The sequence below is a fragment of the Coregonus lavaretus genome (assembly GCF_964263955.1).
Source record: "Coregonus lavaretus genome assembly, contig: HAP1_SCAFFOLD_873, whole genome shotgun sequence".
NCBI classification, from domain to species: domain Eukaryota; kingdom Metazoa; phylum Chordata; class Actinopteri; order Salmoniformes; family Salmonidae; genus Coregonus; species Coregonus lavaretus.
In genome coordinates, this window is record NW_028164075.1 from 24,774 (window position 1) to 32,983 (window position 8,210).

The following is an 8,210-nucleotide window of genomic DNA, read 5'->3' on the forward strand; positions in this document are numbered from 1 at the left end:
TACTATAATCTACTATACCACCTCCATTACTATAATCTACTATACCACCTCCATTACTATAATCTACTATACCACCTCCATGACTATAATCTACTATACCACCTCCATTACATTACTATAATCTACTATACCACCTCCATTACTATAATCTACTATACCACCTCCATTACTATAATCTACTATACCACCTCCATTACATTACTATAATCTACTATACCACCTCCATTACTATAATCTACTATACCACCTCCATTACTATAATCTACTATACCACCTCCATTACTATAATCTACTATACCACCTCCATGACTATAATCTACTATACCACCTCCATTACATTACTATAATTTACTATACCACCTCCATTACTATAATCTACTATACCACCTCCATTACTATAATCTACTATACCACCTCCATTACATTACTATAATCTACTATACCACCTCCATTACTATAATCTACTATACCACCTCCATTACTATAATCTACTATACCACCTCCATTACTATAATCTACTATACCACCTCCATTACATTACTATAATCTACTATAACACCTCCATGACATTCCTATAATCTACTATACCACCTCCATGACATTACTATAATATACTATACAACCTCCATGACATTACTATAATCTACTATACCACCTCCATGACATTACTATAATATACTATACCACCTCCATTACATTACTATAATCTACTAAACCACCTCCATTACTATAATCTACTATACCACCTCCATTACATTACTATAATCTACTATACCGCCTCCATGACCATTACTATAATCTACTATACCACCTCCATGACCATTACATTACTATAATCTACTATACCACCTCCATGACATTACTATAATCTACTATAACACCTCCATTACTATAATCTACTATACCACCTCCATTACTATAATCTACTATACCACCTCCATTACTATAATCTACTATACCACCTCCATGACTATAATCTACTATACCACCTCCATTACTATAATCTACTATACCACCTCCATTACTATAATCTACTATACCACCTCCATGACATTACTATAATCTAATATACCACCTCCATGACATTACTATAATCTACTATACCACCTCCATGACATTACTATAATCTACTATACCACCTCAATGACATTACTATAATCTACTATACCACCTCCATGACATTACTATAATCTACTATACCACCACCATTACATTACTATAATCTACTATACCACCTCCATGACATTACTATAATCTACTATACCACCTCCATTACATTACTATAATCTACTATACCACCTCCATTACTATAATCTACTATACCACCTCCATGACATTACTATAATATACTATACCACCTCCATTACATTACTATAATCTACTAAACCACCTCCATTACTATCATCTACTATACCACCTCCATTACATTACTATAATCTACTATACCGCCTCCATGACCATTACTATAATCTACTATACCACCTCCATGACCATTACATTACTATAATCTACTATACCACCTCCATGACATTACTATAATCTACTATAACACCTCCATTACTATAATCTACTATACCACCTCCATTACTATAATATACTATACCACCTCCATTACTATAATCTACTATACCACCTCCATGACTATAATCTACTATACCACCTCCATTACTATAATCTACTATACCACCTCCATTACTATAATCTACTATACCACCTCCATGACATTACTATAATCTACTATACCACCTCCATGACATTACTATAATCTACTATACCACCTCCATGACATTACTATAATCTACTATACCACCTCCATGACATTACTATAATCTACTATACCACCTCAATGACATTACTATAATCTACTATACCACCTCCATGACATTACTATAATCTACTATACCACCACCATTACATTACTATAATCTACTATACCACCTCCATGACATTACTATAATCTACTATACCACCTCCATTACATTACTATAATCTACTATACCACCTCCATTACTATAATCTACTATACCACCTCCATGACATTACTATAATCTACTATACCACCTCCATTACTATAATCTACTATACCACCTCCATTAGATTACTATAATCTACTATACCACCTCCATTACTATAATCTACTATACCACCTCCATTACTATAATCTACTATACCACCTCCATGACCATTACATTACTATAATCTACTATACCACCTCCATTACTATAATCTACTATACCACCTCCATGACCATGACATTACTATAATCTACTATACCACCTCAATGACATTACTATAATCTACTATACCACCTCCATGACATTACTATAATCTACTATACCACCTCCATGACCATGACATTACTATAATCTACTATACCACCTCCATGACCATTACATTACTATAATCTACTATACCACCTCCATTACTATAATCTACTATACCACCTCCATTACTATAATCTACTATACCACCTCCATTACTATAATCTACTATACCACCTCCATGACTATAATCTACTATACCACCTCCATTACATTACTATAATCTACTATACCACCTCCATTACTATAATCTACTATACCACCTCCATGACATTACTATAATCTACTATACCGCCTCCATGACCATTACTATAATCTACTATACCACCTCCATGACATTACTATAATCTACTATACCACCTCCATGACATTACTATAATCTACTATACCACCTCCATGACCATTACATTACTATAATCTACTATACCACCTCCATGACATTACTATAATCTACTATACCACCTCCATGACATTACTATAATCTACTATACCAGACTATCAGTGCACTGCCTGCGACATTGGGTCCCTTGCTTATTCACCAACATCTGACTACTATTAATGATCTATTACATTAGGCCTACCTGTAATGCCGTACAATAATCCATAGCACTGTGTTGCCTAAATATCTGACTGTATTGTAGCCTACTAACATGTCTGTTTCTGACAGTGGACACCTCCTCATATTGTACAGTCATTGTCAATTGACTAGACCCCTAAATTCAAATCTGGACCTTGAAGCCAGTTCCACTGCTTTCCCCCCCCCCCCCTCTAATCATTTAGACCTGGGACACCAGGTGGGTGCAATTCATTATCAGGTAGAACAGAATACCAGCAGTACCCCAGACCTCATAGGGCCAGGTTTGAATACCAGCAGTACCCCGGACCTCATAGGGCCAGGTTTGAATACCAGCAGTACCCCAGACCTCATAGGGCCAGGTTTGAATACCAGCAGTACCCCGGACCTCATAGGGCCAGGTTTGAATACCAGCAGTACCCCAGACCTCATAGGGCCAGGTTTGAATACCAGCAGTACCCCGGACCTCGTCGGGCCAGGTTTGAATACCAGCAGTACCCCAGACCTCATAGGGCCAGGTTTGAATACCAGCAGTACCCCAGACCTCATAGGGCCAGGTTTGAATACCAGCAGTACCCCAGACCTCATAGGGCCAGGTTTGAATACCAGCAGTACCCCAGACCTCATAGGGCCAGGTTTGAATACCAGCAGTACCCCGGACCTCATAGGGCCAGGTTTGAATACCAGCAGTACCCCAGACCTCATAGGGCCAGGTTTGAATACCAGCAGTACCCCGGACCTCATAGGGCCAGGTTTGAATACCAGCAGTACCCCAGACCTCATAGGGCTAGGTTTGAATACCCCTGGACTAGATTATAACTTTAAAAAGCTGTAGTTGAGGTAGGCTAATGATGCTAATTTTTATGCTTTACAAAAGACTAGAGAATGGGTTAGAAAACCATTCATTTGGAACAATTAGCTTCAGCCTTGAGTCTACTGCATGTTGATGCAATGTTGAGAACAATGTATCTGTACCAACTCAGACCTGACATGCCTACATTATCGGTTTCAAAGTAGCCTAACCATTCCTCCATGGTTGTACCAAATGTATCCAACAGCACAAGAACCATCAGTAATTGTTTCAATTGGCTGGTCATTATTAGCCTCTGAACACGCTGTATCTTTAAATGGGTCGATAACTTAACAGGAAAACTAAGTTGAAGAAAGACAGGGTCTGGACGGGCCTACTAGAGACAGGTTGGACCCGACCCGCTAGTCAGCTCTGACATGGGGACACCTAGTGTTGCCTCGCTACTCCTTTATGGGTCTCTTTCCCATTCTCTCCATCCCCCCTCACGGCGCCATCTGTTTGTCGCATGGGACATAGAATGTGGAAGTAAAAGAAAAGACGACATTTTGGCTACATAGTGGCTGACGTAGATGGGCTGTTTGTTGACAATCCAATATTAGCCGACATAAAGATAACGAAACAAACCCGGAAACAACACATTACACAATCGCGATGTGCAGAGAATCATTTTCAGAGCTAGTGAAAAGGAATGTGATAAATGACGCTAGACTAGAAACACAGTCGCCTCGCCGGCCGGTCTAGTGTTTCCGCCTTTATTTCACCAATGAACAGATATTCAACTCACCTGGTTCCAAAAGAGGTTTATGGTGGCGAAGTGACTGTGGTGGGTTTTAATATGAGAAACCACTTTGAACGTTGTGTCCCCGTTGACGTTGTGTGAAGAGCAGGACGGAAGGAGGAAGGGATTGAAGGGGGGTGACGTAAATGAACAACCCGCAGAGACCTCCTCCTCGCTGGCAGACAGACAGGAGAGAAGTGCTGATCAACTGACCTGGAGAATAGACACCTCGTTAGTATTGCCATATTATTAAGATACAATACATTCACCACCTTTACTTTCTTTTTAGTCATTGAACTAATTCAGGTAGGCCAATAGGCTATAGGCTACAACTCAAGGCCTGCCCCTAGCGGACTGAACCCCACTCCATGGTGAAGGAAGTTAATGAACTTCACCAACTGAGTGGAGAAGAGACCAGGCTTTGTGGAATCTAGCTCCGACTACATCTATTCGCCCAAGGTCAATACTTAAAAAAATTTAAATCATGAGACGCCTACCTTGTACCTATGTTTGTCCTCTGTAGTCGTGTGTCTTTATTTGTTTGCTGAAATCCATACTTTTTCAATAAACATTAATCAATTACAACCAACTACTTTTTGCTCGATTCCACAAAGCCTGGTCTCTTCTCCACTCAGTTGGTGAAGTTCATTAACTTCCTTCACCATGGAGTGGAGTTTAGACTGCTAGGTCTGCCCCATGCAACCAATAGTGACATTAATTATGAACATTTTCTTCTCATTACTCTCTATTTATAACTGATAATAATAATAATAATAAATACTATCCCATAAAGTCCTTTTTGGGCGTTAATAAGCCACCAGAGGGCGCTATGGCACAATATACCCTGCAGACAGGCTTGGCGCAGGCCATAGAGAATGATAGAGGCCTCTAGTGGCCAGAAAGTTGCTTTAGCATGGGCAGCGCCTTAGAGGGCTTCCGCCGTTTTAATATAGTCAACTGGGTGGGACTTCCAACTTTATTGGCTGATCCCTCCCGATGACCCGGTTGGAGTCATGTCAATATGGACATTGCCTCGATGGCGTTGCACTTGCTGTTATACTATAATGGCACAGATATAAAGATGAGTCCTCTATCTATCTCTATGGAGCAGGCCACCGGAGGCTACCTTGTGTGCAATTCCTTCATGTTTAAATTGTTCAAGGTTCAGTTTGATTCCGTTATGATAGATCTATTAGGATTCTTCAGATATTCAGCAGCTATGATTGTTGTGACTGAACACAACTCTTGATGTGCATACAGTAGTCTAAACGCCCTTCTATAATTACATTAATTTTTTACTTTTATTTATTCAGGGTAGCCCAATTGAGACTAGGGTCTCATTCCCAACGGTGCCCTGAGAACAAACATTTTCTTACAACAGAAAGAACAATTTTACATTTCAATTAAAACATGAAGAATAAAAACAAGGAACAACCTCAACACCTCAACACCGCAACCTCAACACCGCAACCTCACAACCTCAACACCGCAACCTCAACACCGCCACCTCAACCTCAACACCGCAACCTCAACACCTCAACCTCAACACCGCAACCTCAACCTCAACCTCAACATCAACCTCAACACCGCAACCTCAACACCGCCACCTCAACCTCAACACCGCAACCTCAACACCGCCACCTCAACCTCAACACCGCAACCTCAACACCGCAACCTCAACATCACAATGTCAACTAATAAACCACTACAATCAATCAAAACAACTGCAATCCTCAATGAATTTCCCTTCACTGTAACTAAGGGGCCTAGCCGGAACCATGAAAAACAGCCCCAGACGATTATCCCTCCTCCACCAAACGTTACAGTTGGCACTATGCATTGGGGCAGGTAGCGTTCTCCTGGCATCCGCCAAACCCAGATTAATCCGTCAGACTGCCAGAGGGTGAAGCGTGATTCATCACTCCAGAAAACGTGTTTCCACTGCTCCAGAGTCCAATGGCGGTGAGCTTTACACCACTCCAGCCGACGCTTGGCATTGCACATGGTGATCTTAGGCTTGTGTGCGGCTGCTCGGCCATGGAAACCCATTTCAGAGGGTTCAGACCAGACCAGGGGCGCAACAGGGAGGCGGAGAGTAAGTGGTCGTCACACCCTGAGCCGGATCCGCATCCGAGGCGGAATGCCCACGCGGCCCCTACCCTGTTATGTTTATGTTGTGCGGTCGGAGTCCGCACCTTTGGGGGGGGGGGGGGGGTACTGTCACGCCCTGACTCTGGGGACTGGTATTTGTTGAGTCAGGGTGTGTCATGGGTTAGGGTTAGGGTTAGGACCTACTGGTCATGGGTTAGGGTTAGGGTTAGGACCAACTGGTCATGGGTTAGGGTTAGGGTTAGGACCAACTGGTCATGGGTTAGGGTTAGGGTTAGGACCAACTGGTCATGGGTTAGGGTTAGGGTTAGGACCAACTGGTCATGGGTTAGGGTTAGGGTTAGGACCAACTGGTCATGGGTTAGGGTTAGGGTTAGGACCAACTGGTCATGGGTTAGGGTTAGGGTTAGGACCAACTGGTCATGGGTTAGGGTTAGGGTTAGGACCAACTGGTCATGGGTTAGGGTTAGGGTTAGGACCAACTGGTCATGGGTTAGGGTTAGGGTTAGGACCAACTGGTTAGGGTTAGGGTTAGGACCAACTGGTCATGGGTTAGGGTTAGGGTTAGGACCAACTGGTCATGGGTTAGGGTTAGGGTTAGGACCTACTGGTCATGGATTAGGGTTAGGACCAACTGGTCATGGGTTAGGGTTAGGACCAACTGGTCATGGGTTAGGGTTAGGGTTAGGACCAACTGGTCATGGGTTAGGGTTAGGGTTAGGACCAACTGGTTAGGGTTAGGGTTAGGACCAACTGGTTAGGGTTAGGGTTAGGACCAACTGGTCATGGGTTAGGGTTAGGACCAACTGGTCATGGGTTAGGGTTAGGGTTAGGACCAACTGGTCATGGGTTAGGGTTAGGACCAACTGGTCATGGGTTAGGGTTAGGGTTAGGACCAACTGGTCATGGGTTAGGGTTAGGACCAACTGGTCATGGGTTAGTGTTAGGGTTAGGACCAACAAAAAAAGAAAGTTACAAATATTTAAAGAGCAGCAGTAAACTAACCCTTCCTCTGACACCGCCTGGTATAGAGGTCCTGAATGGCAGGAAGCTTGGCCCCAGTGATTTACTGGGCCGTACGCACTACCCTCTGTAGTGCCTTGCGGTCGGAGGCCGAGCAATTGCCATACCAGGTAGTGATGCAACCAGTCAGGATGCTCTCGATGGTGCAGCTGTAGAACCTTTTGAGGATCTGAGGACCCATGCCAAATCTTTTCAGTCTCCTTAGGGGGAATAGGTTTTGTCGTGCCCTCTTCACGACTGTCTTGGTGTGCTTGGACCATGTTAGTTTGTTGGTGATGTGGACACCAAGGAACTTGACGCTCTCAACCTGCTCCACTACAGCCCTGTCGATGAGAATGGCGGCATGCTCGGTCCTCTTCTTTTTCCTGTAGTCCACAATCATCTCCTTTGTCTTGATCACATTGAGGGAGAGGTTGTTGTCCTGGCACCACACTGCCAGATCTCTGACCTCCTCCCTATAGGCTGTCTCGTTGTTGTCGGTGATCAGGCCTACCACTTGTGTCATCGGCAACCTTAATGATGGTGTTGGGGTCGTGCCCGGCCATGCAGTCATGAGTGAACAGGGAGTATAATAATAAAAAATAATATGCCATT

General features: G+C 42.9%; 1 long non-coding RNA gene across 4 annotated transcripts; it reads right to left on the reverse strand.

Annotated features, from left to right (window-relative positions):
* Window positions 1–322: 322 nt before the first annotated feature.
* On the reverse strand, window positions 323–4,691 carry LOC311117485. Of its 4 annotated transcripts, none has more exons than XR_014611634.1 (6): window positions 2,752–4,691; window positions 2,499–2,681; window positions 2,278–2,341; window positions 1,418–2,061; window positions 624–1,299; window positions 323–446 (listed from the first exon to the last, which is right to left on the reverse strand). It is a non-coding gene; the product is annotated as an uncharacterized lncRNA (long non-coding RNA). The 4 variants fall into 4 exon arrangements; XR_014611635.1 differs by having other exon boundaries at window positions 2,499–2,713; XR_014611636.1 differs by having other exon boundaries at window positions 2,278–2,379; window positions 2,526–4,691.
* Between the last annotated feature and the right edge of the window lie 3,519 nt (window positions 4,692–8,210).